General features: G+C 39.6%; 1 long non-coding RNA gene across 1 annotated transcript in view; it reads right to left on the minus strand.

The window, feature by feature from the left end:
* Nucleotides 1–4,499: 4,499 nt before the first annotated feature.
* Nucleotides 4,500–7,691, minus strand: part of LOC106727235 — a 10,904-nt gene continuing 7,712 nt past the window's right edge. The window contains exon 3 of the long non-coding RNA XR_001363402.1: nt 4,500–4,584. This is a non-coding gene — a long non-coding RNA (uncharacterized LOC106727235). The remainder of the gene's footprint in view (nt 4,585–7,691) is intronic.

Consider the following 7,691-nt stretch of genomic DNA (forward strand, 5'->3'; position numbering starts at 1 on the left):
TGAGGTCACATTAGTAACAAAGAAACAATTTCCGGAGGATGAGGTCCAGAAATCAGGAGTTTAAAAAGATTCCCAGGTGATTCTAATGTGCAGCTAAGGTTGAGAACCACTGGCCTAGGCTCTCCCCTGTTGTTTCTTCTACTCTAATTTCTTCCTTAGTTTCACTGTCCCCAGCTTTAATAAATGTACTCTCAAACCCATCTGAACGCAAGTTGTGAAATCTTTCCTACACAAAGTCAAGGACCCACACATTACAGGCCAACCTGAGGCAGAACTGCTCTGGGCCGGTCCCTGTCTGGTAATACTACTTATATCTGTATCATCCCCGAGATCCAGCCCAGAGATGTTTTGCTGGTTTGTGGGAAGAATTTGTCAAGGCAGTCAAGGGAAACAGGAAAATTATCTCATAAAATTGAAACTAAAGGATTTGAAAAAAAATGACTAAAAAATATTTAAGTAACTATATTAAAACTCCTAACATTATTTTAGGCCTCAGTATTTTATTTTATTTTTTTATTTTTTATTTTTAAATATATTTTATTGATTTTTTACAGAGAGGAAGGGAGAGAGATAGAGAGTTAGAAACATCGATGAGAGAGAAACATCGATCAGCTGCCCCCTGCACATCTCCCACTGGGGATGTGCCCGCAACCCAAGTACATGCCCTTGACCGGAATCGAACCCGGGACCCTTCAGTCCGCAGGCCGACGCTCTATCCACTGAGCCAAACCGGTTTCGGCCTCAGTATTTTATTTATACCCCAAACATAATGTATTATAATTTTACTTTTCTGAATTTAATTGAAATAAACACATCAATGATTTTTCAAAATCTTCTTCTGGGGAAAACTAGCATCCTTAAAAGTACATAACACCTTACAGATGTATCATTAGTGAATATGTTCTCCCATTCAGTGGATTCCCTTTTCATTTTGTTGAAGATTTCCCTTTCTGTGCAAAAACTTTTTTGCTTGATGTACTCCAATTTGTTTATTTTTTTTTGTTTCCCTTGCCAGAGGTGATATATCAGAAAAAATATTGCTATGAGAAATATGAGATTTTACTGCCTATATTGTCTTCTAGAACTTTTATGGTTTCACAGCTTACATTTAAGTCTTTAATCCATTTTGAGTTTATTATAGTGTATGATGTAAGAAGGGAGTCTAATTTAATATTTTTTTTTGCAAATCTGTCCAATTTTCCCAGCACCATTTATTGAATAGACTGTCTTTACCCCATTGTAAGTTTTTGCCTCTTTTGTCAAATATTGACTATAGAGGCATGGGTTTATTTTGAGGCTCTATTCTGTTCTATTCATCTCTGTCTATTTTTATGCCACTGACATGCTGTTTTGATTACCATGGGCTTCTCATATAGTTTGATATCAGGTAGTGTAATTTCCCCCAGCTTTGTTCTTTTTTCTCAAGATTGCTGTGGCTATTTGGGGTCTTTGGTGGTTCCATATAAATTTTTGAAATATTTGTTCTAGTTCTGTGAAATATGCTATTGGTATCTTGGTAGGAATTGCATTGAATCTATAGATTGTTTTGGGTAGTACGGGCATTTTAATGATGTTAGTCCTTCCTACCCATGAACCCGGTATATGCTTCCATTTATTTGTATCTTCTTCAACTTCTTTATTCAGTGTCTTATAATTTTCTAAGTACAGGTCTTTTATCTCCTTGTTTAAATTTATTCCTAGGTATTTTAATTTTTAATCGATTGTGAATGGGATTGTTTTCTTAGTTTCCCTATCTGATAGTTCATTGTTGGTGTATAAAAGTGCGATTGATTTCTGGAGATTTGTCTTGCATCCTGTTTCTTTACTAAATTCATTAATCAGTTCCAGTAGTTGTTTTTTTTTTCTTGTGGAAAACTTTGCGTTCTCTATATACTGTATCATGTCATCTGCAAATAATGATAGTTTTTCTTTTTCTTTCCAATTTGGATGCCTTTTATTTCTTCTTCATATCTGATTGCTGTGGCTAGGACATCCAGAACTATGTTGAATAAGAGTGGTGAAAGCAGACATCCTGTCTTGTTCCTGATCTTAAGAGAAATGCTTGTAGGTTTTGCCCATTTAAGTATGATGTTGGTTGTGGGTTTGTCATATATGGTCATTATTACATTGAGGTATATTCCCTCTATGCCCACTTTGCTGAGAGTTTTTTCATAAATGGGTGCTGGATTTTATCAAGTGCTTTTTCTGCATCTATTGATATGATCATGTGGTTTTTACCCATCAGTTTTTTTATGTGGTGTATCACGCTTATTGATTTGTGTATACTGTACCAAACTTGCATCCCCAGAATAAAGCCCACTTGATCATGGTACGTTATCTTTTTAATGTATTGTTGGGTCTGGTTTGCTAATATTATTCTGAGGATTTTAGCATGAATGGTCATCACAGATATTCGCCTATAATTTCCTTTCTTTGTAGTGTCTTTATCTGGTTTTGAAACTGGGATATTGTTAGCTTCATAAAATGAGCTTGGAAGTTTTCCATCCTCATGAAATTTTTAGAATTGTTTGAGAAGGTGAGGTGTTACTCCTTTGAATGTTTAGTAAAATTCATCTGTTAAGCCATCCAGTCCAGGACTTTTGTTTTTTGGGAGTTATTATTGTTATTATTATTATTATTATTATTATTATTGCTGCTGCTTCAGTTTCACTGGTTGAAACCTGTCTAATGAGATTCTCTGATTCTTCCTAATTCAGTTTTTGAAGATTGTATATTTCTAGGAATTTATCCATTTCTTCCAGATTGCCAAATTTGTTGCCATATAGTTATTTGTACTATTTTCTTATAATCTTTTGTTTTTCTGTGGTGTCAGTTGTTGCTGCTCCTCTTTTATTTCTGATTCTATGTTTTTGAGTCCTTTCTTTTTTTCTTGAAGAATCTGTTTAAAGGTTTGTCATTCTTGTTTATCTTTCTAAAGAACTAGTTCTTTATATCATTGATCGAGTTACTGTTTTGTTAGATTCTATTTCATTTATTTCTGTTCTGATCTCTATTACCTACTTTCTTCTACTCACATGTAGCTTTGTTTGTTGTTTGTTTTCAAATTTCTTTAAGTGTAAAGTTAGTTTGTTTATTTGAGATTTTTTTGTTTCTTGAGATAGGCCTGTAATGCTTTGAATTTTCTTCTTAGGACTGCTTTCAAGATGTCCCATATATTTTGGTTTGTTGTGTTCTTATTTTCATTTGTTTCAGATATATTTTTTATCTTCCTTGATCTCGTTGTTAACACATTCTTTGTTTAGTAACATGCTATTTAGCTTCCATGTGTTTGTATGTTTTTCAGGTTCTTTCTTCTTGTGATTGATTTCTAGTTTCATGTCATTATGGTCAGAAAAGATTCTTGATATGATTTCAATCTTCTTAAATTTAGGGGATTTGTGCCCTAACATATGGTCTAGTCTAGAAAATGTTCCATGTACACTTGAAAATAATTTATATTCTGCTGCTTTGGGGTGAAATGCTCTGAAGATATAAATTAAATCAATTTTATCTAGTGTGTCATTTAAGGCCACAGTTTCCTTGTTGATTTTCTGTCTGTAAGATATATTCATTGATGTCAACGGGGTGTTAAAATCCCCTACTATGACTGTGTTAATATCAATCTCTCCCTTTATATCCATCAGTATTTGCTTTACATAATTAATTGCTCCTATGTTAGGTGCATAAATGTTTACAAGGTTTATATCCTCTTTTTAGATTGCTCCCTTTATCATTACGTTCTGTCCTTTGTCTTTTACCGTAGCCTTTGTTTTAAAGTCTAATTTGTCAGATGTAAGTAATGCTACTTCAGCTTTTTTTCATTTCCATTTACATGAAATATCTTTTTCCATCCTTTTATTTTTAGTCTGTGTGTATTTTTTGTTCTGAATTGGGTCTCTTGTAGACAGCATATATATGGGTCTGGTTTTCTTATCAATTCAGCTACCTTATGACTTTTAACTGAAACACTTAATCCATTGGCATTTAAAGTGATTATTGATAGGTATGTATTTACTAGAGGCCCGGTGCACAAAAATTTGTGCACGGGCGGGGGAGGGGGTGGGGGGGTGTCCCTCAGCCCCACTTGTGCCCTCTCACAGTCTGCGACCCCTCGGGAGATAACCACCTGCTGGCTTAGGCCCACTCCCCAGGTGGCAGATGGCAGGCTCGATCCCTCGGTGCCTGCCCCACCTCCCTGGGTTGCGCACACAGCAGGGCCGATCCGGGAGTTGGGGCACCGCCCCGGGTCGGGTCGCACACAGACGCCCACCACCCCGGGTTGCAGATAGCAGGCCCAGATGGCGGCAGGGCAGGGGGGATGACGCTTTCCCGCCCTGCCTGCAGTATGCAAATTAGCCACCATCTTTGTTGGCGGTTAATTTGCATATCACGCTGATTAGCCAATGGGAGGTGTAAGGAAGGTATGGTCAATTACCATGTTTGTCTATTATTAGATAGGATTGTTTTATTCTTTTAACTATATTTTGTTGTTGATTTTTTCTTCTTCACCTTCTTAAAGCAGGCCCTTCAACATACCTTGTAATACTTGTTTGATGGTAACAAACTCCTTCAGTTTTTTCTTGTCTAGGAAGTCCTTTATTTCTTCTCAATTTTAAATGCTCACTTTGGTGATTAAAGTAGTCTTGGTTGTAGGCCATTACTTTTCATCATTTTGAATATTGCATGACAATTCCCTGTGTCCAGAAATGTTTCTGTTGATAAATTAGCTGAGACTCTTATGGGTGCTCCCTTGTATGTAACTAACTGTTTTTCTCTTGCTGCTTTTAAGGTTCTTTCTGTCTTTAACCTTTGCCATTTTAATTATGATGTGTCTTGGTGTGGGCCTCTTTGGTTTCATCTTGTTTGAGACTCTCTGCACTTCCTCAACTACTGTGTATTTTTCCTTCACTAGGTTAGAGAAGTTTTTGGTCATTATTTCTTCACGGTGGGTCTCAATCTCTTGCTCTTACTCTTCTCATTTTGGTACCCTTGTGATATGGATGTTGTTATGCTTCATGTTGTCCCAAAGGTACCTTAAGCTATCCTCATTTTTAAAAAAATATTTTTTATTGATTTCAGAGAGAGGAAGGGAGAGGTAGAGAGAGATAGAAACATCAATGCTGAGAGAGAATCATTGGTCAGCTGCCCCCTGCATGCCCCCTACTGGGGATCAAGCCTGCAATCTGGGCATATGCACCTACCCTGAACTAAACTGTGACCTCCTGGCCCATAGGTTGATGCTCAACCACTGAGCCACACCAGCTGGGCTATCCTCATTTAAATTCTTTTTTCTTTTTGCTGCTCTGTTTGGGTGTTCTTTTCTACCTTGTCTTCCAAATTGCTTATTTGATCTTTTGCTTCTTCTAATCTACTGTTTAGTCCTTTCAATGTATTCTTCATTTCAGATACTGCATTCTTCATTTCCAACTAGTACATTTTCATGGTTTCTATGTCCTTTTTCATGCTGTTGAGCATCCTTATAATCATTATTTTGAACTCTATATCTAATAAATTACTTGCCCCCATTTCATTTAGCTCTTTATCTGGAAATTTCTCCTGTTCTTTCATATGGGGCCTGTTTTTTGGTTTCAACATTTTAGCTGCCTCTTTGTGATTGTTCCTATGTATTAAGTAGATTTACTAGAACTCCCAGGTTCATGGTGTGGCCTTATGTAGTAACTATTCTGTGGGGTCCAGTGGTGCAGTCTTTTTGATCACCTGAGCTGGGTGCTCTAGGAATGTCCCTGTATTAGTTATGTGGTCCCTCCTGTTGTAATTGAGTCTTGATTGCTATTGGCCTGTTTGTGTGTGGGATTGACCTTCATGCTGGCAGACTTTGGCTCATGGCCTGCAAGCTGCTATGCAGGTGCTAACCACACTAAGCAGAATTTGCCTCAGCAGGGTCTGGTGCCTGTCAAGATCGCCCTTTGGATATGCCACTCATGAAGCTAATTGGATCCCGCTCTGATGTTATCTGAAGCTGGCCAATTGGCATGTTGGTTATGGGCCTCTTGGGAAAGACTCTGATGCAGGTCAATGTCAGATGCTGCCTGTGACTATCCCTGGGCAACTTGTTTGGAACTACAAGCAATCCACAGTTTGTGGCTGCCTCTGCTGGGCCTACCTACACACAGAAAGGACTGAGCTGCACACCAAGGCTGGCTTGCACCAGTAACAAGCTTGGAGTCAAGTCAACAAATGTCTTAAGGTGTCCCAAGATCCGCCTCCACCTGCCTTTGCCTGCTGGCTGCCTGTTAGGCTCAGTCCCTGAAAGTAACTCTGGTGGTACTTGAGTTCGATGAGATAGGTTCACAGTGAGTCACTAGGTAGGGGCCAGTGGTGTTCACCAGTTTAATGCAGGTTCAAATTTGATTCCAGTGCTGTGTCTGAGGCCACTCAGCAAATATCCCCAGGTATACCAAATCTAGCTGCCACCAGCTGGGTGCTTGCATACATATATGTTAGGACAGGGTCTCAGGGAGTTATTGGGGAGAGGCCAGCAGAGTTTATCAAGCCCAAACAGATCAAGATTTGGCCCTATGTTTACAGGGCTCTGTTACATTCAAGTGTGCAAGGGGAAAATGGTTCCTGTCCTAGAGCAACAAAACTCAGTCTGTCCCAGATTCTGCCAAAAGGAGCCTGAACTTAGCAGGGTGGGGTTGCCAGGTATCAGAAAGATGGGGGTAGTGGATCTCCTATGAGGATAGGTGCTGGTCAGGCTTTGGGGAAGGTGGGTGTTTGTGGCCTCTCCTCCAGAGCCTCACAGCTCAGTTTGTCCCGAATTTTGTTCCAACCTTGGCAGGGCGAAACCACTAGGAGTCTGAAGGGTGGGGCATTTGGGGTTCGCAGGTGGGTCTTCCTGAAGCCTGGAGGGTGATTCTAATAGATCTCCCCTGAGGAGGGGAATTGTCAGTCAGATTTATGGAAAATTGGGGGAATGGCTCCACCCCAAAGCCACAAAACTCAGTAACTGACACCTCCTCAGTCTGCCCAGACATCTACATGGAAGAAGGATTCCAAAGGGTGGGGCTCTTACTTTCCCCCTGGATGATGCCACAGGAAAGGGAATGCTCCACCCAAGAAAGATGGTGTCTGCAGTATGGGAGAATGACTCAGCACAGGGATCCATGTGGCTGTCTTTTCCACTCTCTCCCCAGACTCTCCTCACACAACTGTAGTCTTCTCCTCTCTCCCTCTGCCAGAGTAAGTGGCTATGAATGAAAATTTGTTTATTAGCCTTTTAAAAAGGTGCCTGTGTCTCTAGCAAACTTCTGTCTCTCCCACTGATTTTCACAACCAGATATTTTGCGGGTGCCTTTTCCTGGATCTGTGCTGGATGCCCAGCTTGGGGTTGAGACTCCATGCTTCTCAGGGGGAATTAACCGCAGGTGAGATATCCTGCCAGATTCACAGTTGCCACCCCTGGGATTGGGGACAGCCTTTTTCACATCTCTACCATTCCTACCAGTCTCAATGTGGCTTCTTCTGTAAATCCTTGAATATAAAACTGCTCTTAAGGTAGTCTTCAGTTGGTTATTTAGGATGATTGTTATATAATTTGGTTGTAATTCTAGTTTGGTCCTGGGAGGAGGTGAATCTATTTTCCATTTACTCTGCTGCCATCTTGGATTCCTAGATAAAGACTCAGTTGCAATTTTATACACCAACAATGAATTATCAGCAATGGAAAC

This window comes from Myotis brandtii, unplaced genomic scaffold, assembly GCF_000412655.1.
Source record: "Myotis brandtii unplaced genomic scaffold, ASM41265v1 scaffold393, whole genome shotgun sequence".
NCBI classification, from domain to species: domain Eukaryota; kingdom Metazoa; phylum Chordata; class Mammalia; order Chiroptera; family Vespertilionidae; genus Myotis; species Myotis brandtii.